At 47.2% G+C, this 22,536-nt stretch overlaps 1 protein-coding gene across 1 annotated transcript in view; it reads left to right on the forward strand.

Annotated features, from left to right (window-relative positions):
* The first annotated feature begins 4,104 nt into the window (after positions 1–4,104).
* The window catches only part of LOC127571989 (phospholipase D1-like), a 168,484-nt gene continuing 150,052 nt past the window's right edge, over positions 4,105–22,536 (forward strand). Inside the window, exon 1 of the mRNA XM_052018785.1 lies at positions 4,105–4,231. The gene's annotated coding sequence lies outside the window, so the exon portion shown is untranslated. The remainder of the gene's footprint in view (positions 4,232–22,536) is intronic.

The raw sequence follows: 22,536 nt of genomic DNA on the forward strand, positions 1-22,536 counted from the left end.
CGGCGCAGAGGAGATTCACCAGGTTGATTCCGGAGATGAGGAGGTTAGTCTATGAGGAGAGATTGAGTCGCCTGGGACTACACTCACTGGAATTCAGAAGAATGAGAGGGGATCTTATGGAAACATATAAAATTATAAAAGGGATAGATAAGATAGAGGCAGGAAGGCTGTTTCCACTGGTAGGTGAGACTAGAACCAGGGGACGTTGCCTCAAGATTCGGGGGAGTAGATTTAGGATGGAGATGAGGAGGAACTGCTTTTCCCAGAGAGAAGTGAATCTGTGGCATTCTCTGCCCAGGGAAGCGGTAGAGGCTACCTCATTAAATATATTTAAGACACAGTTAGATAGATTTTTGCACAGTAGGGGAATTATGGGGAAAAGGCAGGCAGGTGGATCTGAATCCACAGCGAGATCAGCCATGATCTTATTGAATGGCAGAGCAGGCTCGACGGGCCGGATGGCCTCCTCCTGCTCCTGTTTCTTACGTTCTTATGTTCTTCTGTCACATGTGCAACAATCATTGAAAGTTGCAGGGCAGGGTGAGATGAATTGGGTCACAGAGTAGAAAAGTAGGGAAGTTTAGCACGCTGGCCTTCATCAGTCAGGGCTTTGAGTTCAGGAGTTGGGACGTTATGTTGCACTTTTACAATTCTTTGGTGAGGCGGCACTTGGAGCACTGTGTAGAGTTTTGGTCACCCTGTTACGGGAAAGATGTGGTTAAGCTGGAAATAGTGTAGAAAAGATTTACGAGGATGTTGCCAGGACTCGAGGGCCTGAGTTATAGGGAGAGGTCGGCCAGGCTGGGTCTTTATTCCTCGGGACCTAGGAGAATGATAAGGTGGACGGTAACAGTCTTTTCCCCAGGGTAGGGGAGTCCAAAACTAGGGGGTATGGGTTTAAGATGAAAAGGGAAAGATTTAAAAGGGACGAGGGGCAACACTTCCATGCAGTATATGGAACGAGCTGCCAGAGGAAGTGGGTGAGGCAGGTACAACAGTATCATTTAAGAAGCACTTGGATAGGTACGTGGAGGGGCGGGGCTTGGAGGGACATGGGCCGAACGCAGGAAATTGGGACTAGCTGGGTGGGCACCATGGTCAGCACAGACTGGTTGGGCCAAAGGGCCTGTATCCATACTGTATTGCTCTATGACTATGACTCTGTTCTGGTCTCTCCAGCCTGAGATAACACTTCTTAGTCTCCAACCTATTGATTACTCCTGGAAAGTTTTATCTTTCAGCAATCTCCTCTCCTCTGATCCCCAGTGAGTGTGGAGACATCCCTTGGTGCGGTTAGTGAGCTCCATTGAAATTTCATGGGTCAATTGAACTTTTACAGCTAGAGTCAAAAGTCACTGTTTACCTTAGTGCACACAGGAGGGGCATCTTCAGTCAGCTGGTAGAGCTACTGCCTCACCGTACCAGAGAGCCAGGTTCAATCCTGATCTCCGGTGCCGTCTGTGTAGAGTTTGCAGGTTCACCCTAGGGGTTTCCCCACAGGTGCTCCGGTCTCCTCCCACGTCCCAACGACGTGCGGGTCAGTGGGTTCATCGGCTGCTGTAAATTGCTCCCGAGTATGTGGGTGAGGGGTAGAATCTGGGGGGGGAGTTGATGGGAAGGTAGGAAGTAAAAAATGGGATCAGTGTAGGATTGGTGCAAGTGGGTGTTTGGTGGTCAGTGTGGATTCGGTGGTCTGAAGGGCCTGTTTTGCTGCTGTACCGTGGACAGAACCATGTACCGATCAGACTAGAGTCATTGTTTTATATTCATTTTCAGGATCTCAGTATCATAGTAAAGAGCATTTATTTCCCATCCCCGGCTGCTCCTGAGAGGTGGGGGTGAGCCTCCTTCTCGAACCGCTGCAGTCCTCCTGTGAAGGTGCTTCCACAGCTATCTGCGTGGAGTTTGCACGTTCTCCCTGTGGGTTCCCCCCCCCCCCCCCCCCAATGCTCTGGTTTTCTCCCACATCCTGAAGATGTGTGGGTCGGTGGGTTAATTGGCCACTGTAAATTGCCCCCAGTGTGTCGGTGAGAGGAAGAATCTGGGGCCAGGTGATGAGAAAGTGGGGAGAATAAAATGAGGTTAGCATAGGATTGGTGTAACTGGGTGGTGGATGGTCGGCATGGACTTGGTGGGCCGAAGGGCCTGCTTCTGTGTGTCATGAGACACAGAAGGATGAGGGGAGGATCTCACTCAAACCTACCGGATACTGAAAGGCCTGGAAAGACCAGACATGGAGAGTATGTTTCCATCAGTGGGAGAGTCTAGGATCCGAGGGCACAGCCCCAGAACAAAGGGACATCCCTTTAGAACAGAGGTGAGGAGGAATTTCTTCAGCCAGAGGGCGGTGAATCTGTGGAATTCCTTGCCACAGACAACTGTGGAAGCCAAGTCATTGGGTGTATTTAAGGCAGAGATCAATAGGTTCTTGATTGGTAAGGGGGGGGTTAAGGGTTACAGGGAGAAGGCGGGGGAATGGGGTTGAATAAAAAATCAGCCATGATTGAATGGCGGAGAAGACTCGATGGGCTGAATGGCCTAATCCTGCTCCTATATCTTATGGTGTTATGAGCCCCTGGCCAGTGACAAATTAAAGTGTCAAAGGGGCACTCAGGACGGCTCTGAGACCCTCAGGTCTCTGTGAAGCTCGGGGAGGCAGAGGAAGGGACACACAACGTCCCCAATTATTATATCATTAATACCATCATTTTGACAACTTCCAATTCCATGGTCCCACCTGCCTCATCTTCACCATGGACGTCCAGTCTTTCCACACCTCCATCAGGAAGGTCTTATGGAACAAAGACCCAACCAGTTCCCTTTCACCTGCTCAGCATCCCTCCATTATCTGGTTCCACTTATCACCTTCCAGCCTCTAAACCTCTACCACCAGCCCCCCCTGCCCATCTGCCCATCATCTCCCACCTCACCCAGCTCCACCTATCACCTACCAGTCCCTGTCCCACCCCTCCCTCTCACCTATTTATACTGGCTATAAGACCATAAAACTATAAGATGTAGGAGCAGAATTAGGCCATTCAGCCCATCGAGTCTGCTCCACCATTCAATCATGGCTGATTTTCTCAACCCCATTCTCCGGCCTTCTCCCCGTAACCCTTAACCCACTTACCAATCAAGAACCTATCAATCTCTGCTTTAAATACACCCAGTGACTTGGCTTCCACAGCCGTCTGTAGTGATGAATTCCACAGATTCACCACCCTCTGGCTGAAGAAATTCCTCCTCATCTCAGTTCTAAAGGATCATCCTTCTATTCTGAGGCTGTGCTCCTTGGATCCTGGACTCTCCCACTGATGGAAACATCCTCTCCACGACACTCTATGCAGTCCTTTCAGTATCCGGTAGGTTTCAATGAGATCCCCCCTCATCTTTCTGAACTCCATCGAGTACAGGCCCAGAGACATCAAACGCTCCTCATACATCAAGCCTTTCACTTCCGGGATCATTTTTGTGAACCTCCTCTGGACCCTCTCCAGGGCCAGCACATCCTTCCTTAGATACAGGGCCCAAAATTGCTCACAATTTTCCAAATGCGGTCTGACCAACACCTTATAAGGCCTCAGCATTACATCCTTGCTTTCATATTCTAGTCCTCTCAAAATGAATGCTAACATTACATTTTCCTTCCTTACTACCGACTCAACCTGCAAGTTAACCTTGAGGGAATCTCCCCTCTATACTCTCAGCCCTGATGAAGGGTCTTGACCCAAAACATCGACCTTCCCTTTCCCTCCGCAGCTGCTGCCTAGCCCACTGAGTTCCTCCAGCAGTTTGTTCTCTATCCCAAGTTACTCAACCACTGCCCCTGCAGGCATTTCATTGTGCTCGAGTCTCTGTGTCCCACAGTGGCCTCATCAGAACTCCCGGAACTGGAATGGTGACAAGTCATCCTCAATCCTGCAGGACCGGCTAGGAGAAAGAGAAACAAGTCACTGCTATACAGCTTTAAAACCAGGAACTACAACAGCTTCCTGATTCTGGGCGTTGATGCAACCTAAAAGGGAGGATTGAAAAATGCAAATTTCACTCGCAACAGTAAGTGGTTGCAAAGTATTTGAGCACAGGGCTGGGCTGCAGGAAGACCTGGAGCAAGGTGGGACACTCTTTGCACTTGTTATCGTTGAGATTGCCTGTTGCAAACGGAGGTTCGACCAGGTTTTCAGAGGAGCTGGGACTCAGAACAATTACTTCAGTCAGACAAGATCAGGAGGTAAAACTTTAGGTAGCTCTGAGGTAAAATATGTCTTGGCACCCTATTTGTGATCTGCTTTATTATTGCTTTGGGTTTTGTGTCCGAATGGCTGATTCATGGTCCTCTCTCTCCTACGTTCTTCTGTTCTTAAGTAGACATCAACCCTCCTGCCTGGTCCACTCTTCTTCCGCTAACCCCTCACCCACTGCTTTCCGAACTATCCAAAAGTTCAGGTTTCTCTGTCCTGAACAAACTCAGTGATTGAGCCTGAGTAGACAATCTCAAAGTGTCACCACCCTCTGATGAAGAAATGTCATCTCCTCCCTCGCTCAAATGACTGACCTTTTATTTTGTGATCTGTTTCTAAGCACCTCTGCCAGAGAAACGTCTTCCCTGTAACAATCTGTCAAGCCCTTAAGAAATTTATGCATTTCATTGAAAAAGTGTGAAGTGATACACTTTGGAAGATCGAATTTGAAAGCAGAATACAAGGTTAATGGCAGGACTCTTAGCAATGTGGAGGAACAGAGGGATCTTGGGGTTAGAGTTGTTAAGAAGGCATATGGTCTGTTGGTCTTCATCAGTCGGGGGATTGAGTTCAAGATCCGCAAGGTGATGTTGCAGCTCTATAGAACTCTGGTTAGACCACACTTGGAGTATTGTGTTCAATTCTGGTCGCCTCATTATAGGAAGGATGTGGAAGCTTTAGAGTAGGTGCAGAGGAGATTTAGCAGGATGCTGCCTGGATTGGAGAGCATGTCTTATGAGGATAGGTTGAGACAGCTGGGGCTTTTCTCTTTGGAGAGAAGGAGGATGAGAGGTGACTTGATAGAGGTGTACAAGATGATAAGAGGCATAGATCGAGTGGACAGTCAGAGACTTTTTCCCAGGGTGAAAATGGCTAACATGAGGGGACATAATTTTGAGGTGATTGGAGGAAGGTATAGGGCGGATGTCAGAGGTAAGTTTTTCACACAGAGAGTGGTGGGTGCGTGGAACGCACTGCCGGCAGAGGTTGTGGGGGCAGATACATTAGGGACATTTAAGAAACTCTTAGATAGACACATGAATGATAGAGAAATGGGGAGCTCTGTGGGAGGGAAGGGTTAGATAGATCTTAGAGCAGTATAAAGTGTCGGCACAACATTGTTGGCTGAAGGGCCTGTACTGTGCTGTAGTGTTCTATGTTCTATGTTCTATGAAATCACAGCTTATTTTTCTAAGCTGGAATTGGAATTGGTTTATTATTGTCACATGTACTGAGGTACAGTGAAAAACTTAGTTTTGCATGACATCCATACAGATAATTTCAAAACATAAATACACAGAGTTAGCATAAGGGAAAATCAATAACAGAATGCAGAATAAATTTATTGCATCCGGTGCTCCCGGTGCGGCCTCCTGTACATCGGTGAGACCCAACACAGATTGAGTGACCGCTTCGTCGATCACCTTCGCTCCGTCCGCCGCAACAGCCAGGACCTCCCGGTGGCCGCCCACTTCAATTCCACATCCCACTCCCACACTGACACGTCTGTCCACGGCCTCCTCCACTGCCACGTTGAGGCCAGGCGCAGGTTGGAGGAACAACACCTCATTCCGCCTTGGGAGTCTCCAACCTGGTGGCCTTAACATCGATTTCTCCAACTTCTGGTAACTTCTGGGACATTTAAGAGACTCTTAGACACATGACTGTGGGAGGGAAGGGTTAGATAGATCTTAGAGCAGGATAAGATGTCGGCACAACTTTGTGGGCCAAAGGGCCTGTACTGTGCTGTAATGTTCTATATTCCCCCCTTCTTTTTCTTCCCCTCCCCCACTCCTTTGTCTTCCCTTATTCCTTTAGCTCCCTTCTCCCACCTTGATGACCTGCCCATCTCCTCTCCTCCCCTCCCCCATCTTTATTCCAAGGTCCACTGTCCCCTCCTACCGGATTCCTTCTTCTTCAGCCCTTTGCCTCTTCTACACATCACCTCTCAACTTCTTACATCTCCCCCCTCCCCCACCAACCTACCTTCCTCCTCTCACCTGGACTCACCCCTCACCTGCCTGCCTGTGCTCCTCCCCCTCCCCCAACTTCTTATTCCGGCTTCTGCCCTCTTCCTTTCCAGTCCTGATGAAGGGTCTCGACCCGAAATGTCGACTGTTTATTTCCCTCCATGGATGCTGCCTGACCTGCTGAGTTCGTCCAGCTCTTTTTGTGTATTGACGCAGAATAAAATGTTATCGTGATAGTTACAGAGGAAGTAATAAGGTGCCAGGACCATGTTGAGGTAGATTGTGAAGTGAAGAGTTCACCTTTAATGTACAAGAGGTCCATTCAAGAGTCTTATAACAGGTCTTTGATTATCTTTAGTATGCCATCCGTACAGATCATTTCATTACATAGTGTATCGAGGTGGTACAAGGGAAAACAATGACAGAATGCAGAGTAAAGTGTTACCAGCCAGATGTGCCTATTAAGTGGCATTTTATCAACTGCCTTTTGGAAGTCCCTTTATATAACATCAACTGCAGATCCCTTACTCACCTCCCCTGTTACTTCACCAAAGAACTCTCCCACACAAGTTCCCTTTAACGAATCCACGCTGGATTTCCCCAGTCTATCCACACTTGTTCAAATGACTTCGAATTCTGTTCCTAATTATCACTTCTAGAACTTTCCCATCTCTGAGGTTAAACTGGCTCGTCTGTAATTACTGAGTTTTATCGCTACACCCTTGTTTGAACAAGAACGCGACAATCACAGCTTTCTAAATCTCAGGCACCAGCCCTGAACCTACAGATGTCTGGAAAATTACAGCTGGGGCCTCAACACTTCTCGCTGCCTTGGTAAAGCAGCCAATGTAATCAGACCCCACCCACCGCAGTCATTCCACTTCTCCTGCCTCCCATCAAGCAGAAGATACAAAAGTCTGAAAGCACATACCAGCAGGCTCACGGGCAGCTTCTATCCCACTGTTATAAGACTTTTGAACAATAAGATGGACTCTTGACCTTACAATCTGCTTCATTATGACCTTGCACCTTATTGTCTGCCTGCATTACACTTTTTCTGTAACTGTAACACTCTATTCTGCATTCTGTTATTACTTTTCCCTTGTACTACCTCAATGTACTGATGTGATGTAATGATCTGTATGAAGAGTATGCAAAACAAGGCTTTTCATTGTACCTCGGTAAGGCGTTTGATAAGGTTCCCATGATAGGCTCATTTAGAAGGTCAGGAGCCATGGGATCCAGGGACACTTGGCTGCGTGGATTCAGAATTGGCTTGAACATAGAAGGCAGAGCGTGGTTGTAGATGGAGTGTATTCTGCCTGGAGGTCAGTGACCGGTGGTGTTCCGCAGGGATCTGTTCTGGGACCCCTGCTCTTTGCGATTTTTATAAAGGACTTGATTGAGGAAGTGGAAGGGTGGGTTCATAAGTTTGCAGATGACATGAAGGTTGTTGGTGCTGTGGATAGTGTGGAAGGTTGCTTTAGGTTACAACAGGATATTGATAGAATGCAGACCTGAGCCGAGAAGTGGTAGATGGAGTTCAACCCGGCCAAGTGTAAAGTGATTCACTTTGGGAGATCAAATTTGAAGGCAGAATACAAGGTTAATGGCAGGACTCTTAGCAGTGTGGAGGAACAGAGGGGTCTTGGGGTCCACATCCATAGATCCCTCGAGGTTGCCATGCAGGTCGATAGGGTTGTTAAGAAGGCATATGGTGTGTTGGCCTTCATTATTCGGGGGATTGAGTTCAAGAGCCGCAAGGTAATGTTGCAGCTCTATAGAACTCTGGTTAGCCTACACTGAGAATATTGTGTTCAGTTCTGGTCGCCTCATTATAGGAAGGATGTGGAAGCTTTAGAGAGGATGCAGAGGAGATTTACCAGGATGCTGCGTGGATTGGAGAGCATGTCTTATGAGGATAGGTTGAGTGAGCTCAGGCTTTTCTCTTTGGCGAGAAGGAGGATGAGAGGTGACTTGATAGAGGTGTACAAGATGATAAGAGGCATGGATTGAGTGGACAGTCTGAGACTTTTTCCCAGGGTGGGAATGGCTAACTTGAGGGGATATAATGATAAGGTGATTGGGGGAAAGTACAGGGGGGATGTCAGAGGTAGGTTTTTTCCACAGAGAGTGGTGGGTGCATGGAACATGCTGCCAGGGGTGCTGGTGAAGGCAGATACATTAGGGACATTTAAGAGACTCTTAGATAGGCACATGGATGATAGAGAAAGGGAGGGTTATGTGGGAGGGAAGGGTTAGATTGATCTTAGAGTAGGCTAAAATGTTAGCACAACATTGTGGGCTGAAGGGCCTGTACTGTGCTGTAATGTTCTATGTTCTATGTGACAATAATAAACAAATTTACCAATTTGCAGTTCCCTCCTTAAATTCTCTCAGCAACCTCGGATGCATCCCATCCGGACCAGGTGATTTATCGACTTTAAGTTCAGCTAACCTTTCCAGCACTCCTTATTAATTTTAGTGCATTCAGAATCTCAGTGCATCTTCCTTTACTGAGATTCCAGCAGCACTTAGCACTCATTTTGGAGTTCAAGAATTTTTTTTTCCAATCATTTAAAGTTCTGCCAAACCCTGACCAGACACTCTGTAATTACTCTCACTGCACCATTAAAGCCTTCTAATTACCTGCAAGACATAATGCCAGCTCAGCTCTTGGTCTTTTCTGGACAGAGTCCCAGACTTTTGAATACTTGCTGAAATTTCCAACCACTTATTTCTGATGTCAGTCAGGCAACCAATTCTGCACATCTGCAATGTCCCCGTGTCTCCTTTATAACCTGGAGACCATAATCGTTTGCAGTCCTCTGAGTGAGATGCCAGATCAGAAGGTTTAGGAAAGAGGAGGGATTTAAAGTTCTCAGGCTCCCCCATTAGCCAGGGACAGAGAGACGGCAGACGCTGCAAACTGGAGCAAAAAACAACAAACTGCTGAAGGAACTCAGCGGGTCGGGCAGCATCTGTGGAGGGAAACGGACAGTCGATGTTTCAGATCGGGACCTTTCATCTGGACCAAAAAATAGAGGGGAGGGGAGAGAGGGGAAGGGACGGGGCAAGAGCTGGCAGGTGATAGGTGGATCCAGGTGAGGAGGGGGGATAGGCAGATGGGGGAGGGGAGGGTGGGAGCAGCGACAGAGGCCGGGAGGTGAGAGGTGGGGGGGGGGTGACAGGGGGCTGGAGATGGTGGGATCTGATGGGAGGGGAAGCTGGAGCCTGGAACCAAGGGAGGGAGGTGGGGAGGGCTGGTGGGAACAGTGGGGGGGAGGGGTGTGTGGGTGACGGGCAGATGGAGTTTCCCCCCATTGGTTCATCTCTAAATGCATCACCCAATCCTCTCAGTACATTAGAACACAATCTCAATTGCGTACATGACCTCCCATTGGCTCAAAGTAACACAGGCGGAGCTTGTCCCATACGAAAACAGAGCACGCTGTAAATACGCAGCAGGTCAGGCAGCATCTGTGGAGAGAGAAGAGGAGTTTCCCCTTGAGCTTGCTCCGCCATACAACAAGATCACAGTTGGTTGGGCTGTAACATCACAGTCCCATCCACCCACCTTATCAACAATCTCTGTCTCTCTGCTTTAAACATAGTCAGTCTCTGCTTCTTTTGAGGAAGAGAGTTCCAAAGACGTGATATTCTGAGAGAAAAAACTTCCATTCATTTTTATCTGAAATGGGTGACTGTCCACTTTTAAAGTGTTTGAATACATTTAATTCCATAGAACCATAGAAAACTACAGCACAGAAAACAGGCCATTTGGCACTTCTAGTCTGTGCCGAAACATTATTCTGCTAGTCCCATTTCAGAGGGATTCTGACCAAGGCGTTGTTTGTCACCTGCTCCCTTTGAATTCTAGCTCAGGTGAATATTCTATGCACTGTTTTTGAATAGTTTCTCATATCCCCCTATTGTCTTATGACCTAGAAGGAGACCATTCAATCCAATAACTCTATGCTAGCTCTCAGAGTAATCCTATTAACCCTGTTTATCTCCCTGTAATCTATTGTTTATCACATGTGTATCAACTCAAAGTCTAAGTCAAAGTCAAGTTTATTATCATCTGCACAAGCGCATGTGTGCACAGGTGCAATGAAAAACTTACTTGCAGCAGCATCACAGGCACATCGCATCAGATACACAACATTCACAAGAAAAAACATAAATTAAACATAAATTATACACAATTTTTACGAGAAAGAGCAGAATTAGAGCAAAGAAAACCTCCATTCTCATGCAAAGTGATCAAAGTGGTCATTGTGCTGCTAAACTATAGTGATTAAGGTTGTTACAGATGGTTCAAGAACCGAATGGTTGAAGGGAAGTAGCTGTTCCTGAACCTGGTGGTGTGGGACTTCAGGCTCTGTACCTCCTGTCGGATGGGAGCTGTGAGAAGATGGCACGGCCCGGATGGCGGGGATCTTTGACGATGGATGTTGCCTTCTTGAGGCAGCGCCTCCTGTAGATACTCCCAATGGTGGGGAGGGATGTATTGGGCCAAGTCCACTATTCTCTGCAGCTTCTTACATTCCTGTGCATTCGAATTGCTGTACCAGACCAGGATGCAACCAGTCAGAATACTTTCAACAGTACATCTGTAGAAACTTGTTACAGTATTCGGTGACATGCGGAACCTCCTTAACCTCCTAAGAAAGTACTCCACTCGATTTTTCTGCTACCCGTCTACACTGCAATTTACAGCAGCCAATTAGCCTACCAGAACGTCTTTGGAATGTGCAAGGTAACTGCAGCAGCTGGGGGACAACCACATGAGCACCATGAGAATGTCTCCATATCAATACTCAAATTATTACTTCTTTTTATACAAAGACCCAAATATTCTTTTGCTTGTCTAAAACACCTTGCCTCTTACCATTACAAAAATATTGCAAACTCTCTTCCTGGGATGTAAGAACCTTGCACTAGCCCACGCTAATCCACTTGCCACAGTTTACCCACTCACCATCTGCTTCCTGCTCTATCCAAACTCTTGCTCTTAATCACACCTCAGGAGCCTCCCTATTTGCCCAGTTCTTCAACAATACAAAGCACCAGGGTTTTCTCCCACTCCGTCTTGTGATCTGTTGCCATATCAACCGTGGGATCAAATCACTAAAACTTGGCTCAGTATATCTTCTCACAGTAAAGTGAGATGGCTTGTAAATTCTCAGAGAGCTTTTATTGGACAATAGCTAAGGCTCAAAGTCGCATTAATAAAACCTCCTGGCTCAGCTCTCCTGCCCAGTTCTACCTCTTTATTGTTACCACTTTCCAAAGTCTCTGCTGACAGGGGGCTGAGTTTGGTTTTGCTGGCATTAAGGCAGGCAGGGTAGTGTAACGGTTAGCATAATGCTATTACAGCGCCAGTGACCCAGGTTCAAATCCGGCCACTGTCTGTAAGGAGTCTGTACGTTCTCCCCGTGTCTGCGTGGGTTTCCTCTGGGTGCTCCGGTTTCCTCCCACATTCCAAAGACGTACGGGTTTGGAAGTTGTGGGCGTGCTATGTTGGCGCCGGAAGTGTGGCGACACTTGCGGGCTGCCCCCAGAAAAGTCTACGCAAAAGATCAGTTCACTGTGTGTTTTGATGTACATGTGACAAGTAAAGACATCTTATCTTTTCTTATATTATCTTATCTTTTTGCGTAGTGTTCTGGGGGCAGCCCGCAAGTGTCGCCACACTTCCGGCACCATGTATTTCACTCTGTGTTTCGATGTACATGTGACTAATAAAGATATCTTATCTTAAGAGGTAATGGGTTATCTAACATCGCAGACCCCCCTTAAAACTGCCCTCTCCTCCGCCCATTCACGAGTGTTCCAGACGGCTGGCACCTAGCTTGACTTCCAGCATGAGTCTGGTCACACGGGGGTTAAGTTACACAGTTGGAAACCCTGAGACCAGAGGTAATGATCTGGAAAGATGGGCTCAGGGCCCAGATCACCAGCTGGGAGTGCTCCTGTCAGCGACGCCCACATCTCGACAGAGAACAAATTATAAAAACAATTTCATGGTGAGTTGGACCCAGGATACCTTGGCTCTGGTGTACGCCATCTCCGTACCAACTACTCCAGCTCACTCCCGCTTGGCTTCCCTTCCTTCTCTTTCTTGGTCCTCAGCCTGACCAAGCTCTGCTGCCTCTGCCCGAACTTGCATCGTCCACTTGCCCGCCTCTCTCCACAGTCAGAGACCTTTTCCCATGGTGACAATGGCTAACACAAGGGGACATAATTTTAAGGTGATTGGAGGAAGGTGTAAGGGGGATGTCTTTTACACAGAGAGTGGTGGGTGCGTGGAACGCACTGCCGGCAAGGGTTGTGAGAGCAGATACATTAGGGACATTTAAGAGACTCTTAGATAGTCACATGAATGATAGAGAAATGGGGGGCTATGTGGGAGGGAAGGGTTAGATAGATCTTAGAGCAGGATAAAATATCGGCACAACGTCGTGGGCTGAAGGGCCCGTACTGTGCTGTAGTGTTCTATGTTCTATGTTCTATTAACCTTGGCGTACATATCCCTCTGGTGAAATGGGGCCTTGGAACACAGAACAGTACAGCACAGGAACAGGCCCTTCGGCCCATCATGTCTGTGCCGAACATAAAATTGGTAGAATTGGTGAATTGGTTTATTATTGTCACATGTACCAAGGTACAGTGAAAAACTTGTCTTGCATACCGTCCATACGGATCAATTCATTACAGGTCATTGAGGTCGTATAGGGTAAAACAATAACAGAATACAGAGTAAAGTGTCACAGCTATAGAGAAAGTGCAGTGCAGGTAGACAATAAGGTGCAAAGTCATAACGAGGTAGATTGTGAGGGCAAGAGTTCATCTTATTGTACTAGGGGACCGTTCAATAGTCTTATAACAGCGGGATAGAAGCTGTCCTTGAGCCTGGTGGCACGTGCTTTCAGGCTTCTGCTCAATGGGAGTGGGGTGGGTGGGGTCTTTGATTATGCTGGATGCTTTACCGAGGCAGCGGGAAGTGTAGACAGAGTCCGTGGAGGGGAAGCTGGTTTCCGTGATGTGCTGAGCTGTGTCCACAGCTCTCCGCAGTTTCTTGTGGTCACAGATGCCATGATGCCAAATCAACTAATTCCTTCTGCCTGCACATGGTCCACATTTCTCCATTCCCTGCAAATCATGTATCTATCTAAATGCCCCTTAAACACCACTATCATATCTGCCTCCACCACCTCTCCTGGCAGCACATTCCAGGCACCCACCACTCTGTGTAAAAAACTTGCCCCACACATCTCCTTTGAACTTTCCCCTTCTCACCTTAAACCTATGCCCTCTAGTGTTTGACATTTCTACTCTGGGATAAAGACTGACTATCTCAAAGTCAAAGTCACGTTTATTGTCATAGGCACAGGTGCAATGAGAAACTTACTGCAGCATCATCACAGGCACAGAGCATCAGATAAGCAGCATTCACAAGAAAAACATCAATTAAACATAAATAATGCACAATTTTTACAAGAAAGAACACAATTAGAACATAAAAAAGTCAATTTTAGTGCAAGGTGATCAAATTGGCCATAATGTTGTTAAACTGAGGTGATTAGGGTTGTGCTGGTTGGTTCAAGAACCGAATGGTTGAAGGGAAGTAGCTGTTCTTGAACCTGGTGGTGTGGGACTTCAGGCTTCTGTACCTCCTACCGATGGGAGCTGTGAGAAGGTGGCATGGCCCGGATGGTGGGGGATCTTTGATGATGGATGTTGCCTTCTTGAGGCAGCACCTCCTGTAGATACTCCCGATGGTGAGGAGGGATGTGCCTGTGATGTATTGAGCTGAGTCCACTACTCTCTGAAGCTTCATACATTCCCGTGCATTCGAATTGCTGTACCAGACCGTGATGCAACCAGTCAGTCAACGTGTGTGCTACCTTTCGTTGACTGGTTTATCTGAGCAGTGAGATTCCTTTGGTTGTCCATTTCACCCTGACTCACACCTTCTGAGGGATGTGGCTCCCAGTTCTTCACCCCACAGCGTGCCTCCTTGTACTTACCTGTGTTCCACCATTTGCCAATTAACTTGTCCACTCTGCAAGGTTATGGACATCTCTCTGCAATATCTGACAAAGGTTTGCAGACCCAAAACGTTGACTGTTTACCTTCGCACAGATGCTGCCGAGATTTTCCAGTGTTTTCTATTTTTGTTTCAGATTCCCATCTCTGCAGGATTTTGCCCATGCGATGTGTTGCAATCCCCCTCAGTATTGGCCCCACGGCTGTCACCCACTAATTAAAGAATGTGCTTTTGATTCCAAAGTCTAAACCATTAACGTAAACTGTGCACAGCAATGATCTCAGCATGGATCCTTGTGCAAGGCACTTGGAATCTATTCCAGCTGTCCCGATGCAGGGTCTCGACCTGAAACATCGACAATGGGGTGGAGTTTGTTAGGTGTGTTCAGGAAGGGTTCTTGACACAATATGTAGATAAGCCTACAAGACGAGAGGCTGTGCTTGATTTGGTATTGGGAAATGAACCTGGTCAGGTGTCAGATCTCTCAGTGGGTGAACATTTTGGAGATAGTGATCATAATTCTATCTCCTCTACGATAGCATTGGAGAGAGATAGGAACAGACAGGCTAGAAAGGCATTTACTTGGAGTAAAGGGAATTATGAGGCTCTCAGGCAGGAAATTGGAAGATTAGATTGGGAACAGATGTTCTCAGGGAAAAGTACGGAAGAAATGTGGTAAATATTCAGGGGATATTTGTGTGGAATTCTGCATAGACGTGTTCCAATGAGACGGGAGTCACGAGAGGATGCAGGAACCATGGTGTACAAAGGCTATAATAAATCTAGTCAAAAGGAAAAGAGAAGCTTACAAAAGGTACAGAGAGCTAGGTAATGTTAGAGATCTGGAAGAGTATAAGGATAACAGGAAGGAGCTTAAGAAGGAAATTAGGAGAGCCAGAAGGGGACATGAGAAGGCCTTGGCGGGCAGGATTAAGGAAAACCCCAAGGCGTTCTACAAGTATGTGAAGAGCAAGAGGATAAGATGCTAAAGGATAGGGCCTATCAAGTGCAGCAGTGGGAAAGTGTGTATGGATCCGGAAGAAATAGCGGAGGTAATTAATGAATACTTTACGTCAGTATTCACTATGGAAAAAGATCTGGGGGATTGTAGTGGGGACTTGCAGCGGCCTGAAAAGCTTGAGCATGTAGATATTAGGAAAGAGGAGGTGCTGAAACTTTTGGAAAACATCAAGTTCGATAAGTCGCCGGGACCGGATGAGATGTACCCCAGGCTGCTGTGGAAAGCGAGGGAAGAGATTGCGGAACCTCTGACGATGATCTTTGCATCATCGATGGTGATGGGAGAGGTTCCAGAAGATTGGAGGGTTGCGGATGTTGTTCCCTTATTCAAGAAAGGGAGTAGGGATAGCCCAGGAAATTATAGGCCGGTGAGTCTTACCTCAGTGGTTGGTAAGCTGATGGAGAAGATCCTGAGAGGCAGGATTTATGAACATTTGGAGAGGTATAATATGATTAGGAATAGTCAGCATAGCTTTGTCAAGGGCAGGTCCTGCCTTATGAGCCTGACTGAATTTTTTGAGGATGTGACTAAGCACATCGATGAAGGGAGAGCAGTAGATGTAGTGTATATGGATTTCAGCAAGGCATTTGATAAGGTACCCCATGCAAGGCTTATTGAGAAAGTAAGGAGGCATGGGATCCAAGGGGACATTGCAGTGTGGATCCAGAACTGGGTGGCCCACAGAAGGCAAAGAGTGGTTGTTGAAGGGTCGTATTCGGAATGGAGTACGGTGACCAGTGGTGTACCTCAGGGATCTGTACTGGGACCCTTACCATTTGTGATTTTTATAAATGACCTGGATGAGGAAGTGGAGGGGTGGGTTAGTAAGTCTGCGGATGACACAAAGGTTGGGGGTGTTGTGCATAGTTTGGAGGGCTGTCAGAGGTTACAGCTGGACATAGATAGGATGCAAAGTTGGGCTGAGAAATGGCAGATGCAGTTCAACCCAGATAAGTGTGAAGTGGTTCATTTTGGTAGGTGAAGTATGATGGCAGAATATAGTATTAATGGGTGGACTCATGGCAGTGTGAAGGATCAGAGGGATCTTGGGGTCCGAGTCCATAGGACGCTCAAAGCGGCTGCGCAGGTTGACTCTGTGGTTAAGAAGGCATATGGTGTATTGTCCTTCATCAATTGTGGAATTGAATTTAGGAGCCGAGAGGTAATTTTGCAGCTATATAGGACTCTGGTCAGACCCCACTTGGAGTACTGTGCTCAGTTCTGGTCACCTCACTACAGGAAGGATGTGGAAGCCATAGAAAGAGTGCAGAGGAGATTTACAAGGATGCTGCCTGGATTGGGGAGCATGCCTTCTGAAAGTAGGTTGAGGGAACTCGGCCTTTTCTCCTTGGAGCGACGGAGGATGAGGGGGGACCTGATAGAGGTGTATAAGGTGATGAGAGGTATTGATAGGGTAGATGGTCAGAGGCTTTTCCCCAGGGCTGAGTTGGTGGCCACAAGAGGACATAGGTTTAAGGTGCTGGGGAGTAGGTATAGAGGAGACGTCAGGGGTAAGTTTTTTACTCAGAGAGTGGTGAGTGCATGGAATGGGCTGCCGGCAACGGTGGTGGAGGCTGATACGATAGGGTCTTTCAAGAGACTTTTGGATAGGTACATGGAGCTTAGAAAAATAGATGGCTATGGTAAGCCTAGTAATTTCTCAGGTAGGGACATGTTCGGCACAGCTTTGTGGGCCGAAGGGCCCTAATTGTGCTGTAGGTTTTCTATGTTCTATGTTCTATCTTGATAAATTGCATCTGAGGAGCTCCCTTTGCTCTTGGGAATTCCTGGCTGCAGGGGAACGGAATGGTAGTCACTGAGCTTTCATCTCCTGCCAGCTTTCAAACCAATGGGACGTGCAGATTTGCAGACAGGAATTCAACCCTCCCTGAAACTGCCTATCTTTATCGTCAATAGATATTTCATAATTGTTTTTCTTGTGTGGATTTGAATCCAGTGTGAGCTCTGTATTGAAGCACAAAGGTTGATGTTCAGAGATATCGAGATCCCAGCAATAACAAGGGCAGTGCCCTTGTGAGCATTTGTCCCATCAGACTTCAGACTCTTCTTGTGACCCCTCATCATCCATTACCTCCTGAGTGTTGGGGTTGTGATTGGGAAGGTCGTTATGCTGACCCCGACACTGTTGTGTCTTGGCTCCTGGGGCCTCCATTGACAGTGGCTCTCAAATCGATCGTTCATTAACGAGGGAACAGGAGGAAGTTATTGACCACTTGCAGAACGTCCTTCTCTTCCTTTGGACTGTGGTTAGTCTGCAACCTAATTCAACTCCCACTCCTTTGCTCTATCTCCCTCAATGTCCTGACCCAACGAAGTAGATCTGGCAGTTACAGTCTTGGGATTTTCAGTTTACCCCAGGTAACTGTGGGGGGAGAGAATGTGTGGGCAGTGTCTTCCAGCTCCATCTTTGGACCTAGTTTTCAGGATGTGGAGATGATGATGACATCCATGACCAAGAATATGCAGTGAACAGCATAAATAGTGGTGATAAGCAAGCCAATTGCATGATGAGTTCCCATTAACTATCGCCTTACTGGCCAGCACTGTCTCCTGGCTAAGCAAGGCCTCTGTTTTCGAATTCCTAATTCTGTTTTCAAATCTCTCTCTTCTCTCTGTCTCTTTAACCCTCCCCAGCCCAAAGTTTCCACTCTTCTCCAGGTTCCAGCTCTGGTCTCCATGACCATCCCCAAATATCCGTCATTTGCAAGCATGCATTCAGCAGACCGGGTCCTTACTTCTGAAACCTTTCTGCCTCTCATCCTGTCCTTCAGATACTCCTTAAAAGTTAACTACCTGAGAAACTGAGGGGATGTTCCCCCTTGTGGGGTTATCCAGAACTAGGGGGCAAAGGTTTCAGAGTAAAGGGTTTCTTCTCTTGTTCCTTGTTCTCTCCCCGAAAGAGTTGTGAAGTTGGTGTCATTGGGTATATCCAAGGTGATGGCAGACCAACATTTGGTCTTTGGGGGAATTGAGGGTAATGAGGAACAGGCAAGGAAATGGTGCTGGGGCCAAAATCAGATCATAGAAATGAGCAGATTAGTAGCAGGAGTAGGACACTGTGCCCCTTGGGGCAAATCAACAGACTGCAGATGCTGGAAATCTGCAATAAAGACAGAAAATTTTGGAAACACTCAGCAGATCAGACAGCATCTGTGGGGAGAGAAATAGTCAATGTTTCAGGCAAATACCCTTCATCAGAACTGGGAAACAGTCGGAGGGGAGGTATTAAGTAAGTGTTGGACATTCAGGGAGGAAGTACTGAGGGAGGGTCACACAGTGGGAGGGGTAGTACTGAGGGAGGGTCACACTGTGGGAGGGGTAGTACTGAGGGAGGGTCACACTGTGGGAGGGGTAGTACTGAGGGAGTGTTGCAGTGTTTGTGGGGGGGGGGGGGTCAGAATTAACATTTCTGATGAAGGATCTTTGACCTGAAACATTAACTCCATTTTATTTTAATTTTTAAAAATGTAATAAATTTTCGTTGGCGCTGCCTGACCTGCCAAGCTTCCTAGAATTTTCTGTTTTTATTTGTGATTCAGTTGTGAAACCTGTTCTGCCTTTCGATTAGATCACGTTTGCAGTAAATATAACCTCTATTCCACATTCCTGTCTACCCCAAGTCACCTTTCTTTCTTTTACTTATCAAGAATCTCTCCAGCTCTGCCTGACAAATGTTCAAACACCCTGCTTCGTCCGCCCTTTGAGGAAGACAGTTCCAAAGACCCACAGTCTCTATGAAAACAAATCACATCATCTTGGTCTTTAGTGGGCAGTCCCATATTTTTAAACAGTTCCAGATTCTCCAATGAGAAACAAACATCCTCTGCACTTACACCCTCTCAAGATCATTTAGGATATTATGCTTCTAAACTCCAGCCTAGCCTGTCCAACCTTTCTTCACGAAACAGCCTGCCCATTCCAGTATTAATTTAGTAAACCCTCTGTGAACTGCTTCCAACTCATGATCTTGTCTACAATAAGGAGACCTGTACTGTACACTGCAGTTCAGGTGCGGTCTCACCAACGTCCTCTGCAAACGAGGCATCATATTCAATTACCCCTGTAATAAATTATGTTATTCTGTTAGAACACAGAACACAGAACATTACAGCACTGTACAGGCCCTTCAGCCAATGATGTTGTGCCGACATTTTATCCTGTATCTGAGATCTATCTAACCCCTCCAACATAGCCCTCCATTTCCCTATCATGCATGTGGCTATCTAAGAGTCTCTTAAATGTCCCTAATGTTCAATGCACTCTGTCCTAACTCAATGTAACTGCACTGTGTAATGAATTGACCTGTACGATCAGTATGCAAGACAAGTTTTTCACTGTACCTCGGTACAAGTGACAATAATAAACCAATACTAATACCAACTAATGTATCTGCCTCCACAACCTCTGCCAGCAGTGCCTTCCACGCACCCACCACTCTCTGTGTAAAAAAGTTACCCCTGACATCCCCCTTATACCTTCCTCCAATCACCTTAAAATTATGTCCCCTCGTGTTAGCCATTTTTGCCCTGGGAAAAAGTCTCTGACTGTCCACTCGATCTATGCCTCTTATCATCTTGTGCACTTCTATCAGGTCACCTCTCACCCTCCTTCGCTCCAAAGAGAAAAGCCCTAGCTCACTCAACTTATCCTCATAAGACATGATCTCCAATCCGGGCAGCGTCCTGGTAAATCTCCTTTGCACCCTCTCTAAAGCTTCCACATCCTTCCTATAATGAGGTGACCAGAACTGAACATAATAGTTCTATAGAGCTGCAACATTACCTCGCGGCTTTTGAACTCAATACCCCGACTGAAGGCCAACACTCTATAGACCCTACAGACCTGCACGGCAACTTTGAGGGATCTATGGATGTGTACTCCAAGATCCCTCTGTTCCTCCACACTGCTAAGAGTCCTGCCATTAACCCTGTATTCTGCCTTCAAATTTGATCTTCCAAAGTGAATCACTTCACACTTTTTCCGGGTTGAACTCCATCTACCACTTCTCAGCTCAGCTCTGCATCCTATCAATGTCCTGTTGTAACCTACTACACTATCCACAACACCACCAACCTTCGTGCCATCTGCAAACTTACTAACCCACCCTCCCACATCCTCATCCAAGTCATTTCTAAAAGTCATAAAGAGCAGGTGTTCCTAATTACTTGCCGTACCTGCACACTTGCATGGGGACACGCTGTGTCACACAACTCTGCAATCTGTCACCATTTGGATGCTTGTTTCTTTAGTATGTTTTCTGCTAAGGAGGACCACTTTACATTTTCCCAGGGTGCAACCCATTTGCCAGATCTTTGCCCACTCACTTAACCTATCCATACCCCTTTCTAGCCCCTCTGTGTCCTCTTCACATCCTTTGTGTCATCAGCCACAACCTCGTTGGTGGGGCAGGCTGCAGGGGACCGTGGCACTGAATTATGGACTCCTGCTTTTCTGTCTTACGTGAGCTTTGTCGGAACATCTCCAGTTATGACTCAGTGTCGACTTTAGTCTTTAAAGATGCTATACAAATGCAGGTTGGTGTTGTTGCGCCAGGGTCAGTTGGACAGGATGGGAGGGTAGGAGGTCTCCTGGCCTCCTGTTGCTGTGCATTCCCAGCAGTGACTGTCCCAAGTGAGACAAAAGTTCAGTTTGACAGTGGAAGTCAAGCTGAGGCTGCTGTGCAGAGACCGGCCTGCAGTGTGGGCGTATTTGTTGAGCCAGAAGGTTTCAGGCAGTGCTCCTATGGCGCTCCCTCAGTACCACCCCTCCCACAGTGTGCCCCTCCCTCAGTACCGCCCCTCCACATTATGACCCTCCTTCAGGACCGCCCCTCCCGCAGTGTGACCCTCCCTCAGTACTGCCCCTCCCAGTGCAACAGAGCAGAGCCAGGCAGCACTGTGTGTAGTGTATTGATGAGTTGTGGTGGGGCTGTTGTTGTGTTGTAGGCTGGGGTAAACCAGCTTTTGTGGTGGTTCTGGTGAAGGGTGTGATCACCATGTTACGCCCTTAGACTCATAACACTGCACGTTGTAATAGTACAGTTAATGAGTTCCAAATGTGTCCGTCAAAATGTCCCAGATCAGGCTCCGCTGTTGGATGCCAAGAACAAGGAGCCAAGTCTGTTTCCCAAAGACTTCTGTGAGTTGGTTAAGGGTGGAATGTCTGGGCTTCCTGTCACATGGGCCACGTGCCAACAAAAGCCATAAGAATGCGCTCACAGAAGTACAGCTGACTGCTGCATTACACCACTCCCCGCTCTGTCCTGCACTGCGCATGAGCTTGTCTACACGGCTGGGATGTCTATCAAGCAGGCTGCTGTGTCCTGTGTGGTGTCATATTCTTGACTGCTGTTGAAGCTGCTCTCATTCAGACAAGTTTCTCTGTTGGAGGGCAGACACACACTGAGTGAGAGAGATACAAGATCACAAGACCACAAGACAAAGGAGCAGGAGTAGGCCATTCGGCCCATCGAGTCTGCTCCGCCACTTCACCGTGAGCTAAACTATTCTCCCATCTAGCCCCAATTCCCGGCCTTTTCCCCATATCCCTTGATACCCTGACTAATTAGATACCTATCAATCACCTCCTTAAACACCCCCAATGATCGGGCCTCCACGGCTGTACATGGCAAAGAACTCCATAGATCCACGACCCTCTGGCTAAAGAAATTTCTCCGCATCTCTGTTCTAAATGGGTACCCTCTAATTCTAAGACTGTGCCCTCTTGTCCTGGACTCACCCACCAAGGGAAACAGCTTGGCTACATCTACTCTGTCCAGTCCTTTCAACATTCGAAATGTTTCTATGAGGTCCCCTCTCACTCTTCTGTACTCCAGTGCCGACAAACACTCCTCATATGTAAGCCCTTTGATTACGGGAATCATCCTCGTAAATCTTCTCTGAACCCTCTTCAAATCATAAATAGCAAGCAAGTAATAAATAACACTACCAATAGGATCAAACTTCCTTTTCTGAGAACATAGAACATAAAACAGTGTGGGACAGGAACAGGCCCTTCAGCCCACAATGTCTGTACTGTCCACGATCCCAATTTAAACTGCACACCTGCCTGCACATGATCCGTACCCCTCCATTTCCTGCCTGTTCATGGGCCTGTCTAAATGCCTCTTAAATGTTGCTGTCATATAGCTTCCACCTCCTCCCCTGGCAGCTTGTTCCAGGCACCTGCCACTCTCTGTGTGAACAAACTTGCCTCATAAATTTCCTT

This window comes from Pristis pectinata, chromosome 6 (assembly GCF_009764475.1).
Source record: "Pristis pectinata isolate sPriPec2 chromosome 6, sPriPec2.1.pri, whole genome shotgun sequence".
Lineage (NCBI taxonomy): Eukaryota > Metazoa > Chordata > Chondrichthyes > Rhinopristiformes > Pristidae > Pristis > Pristis pectinata.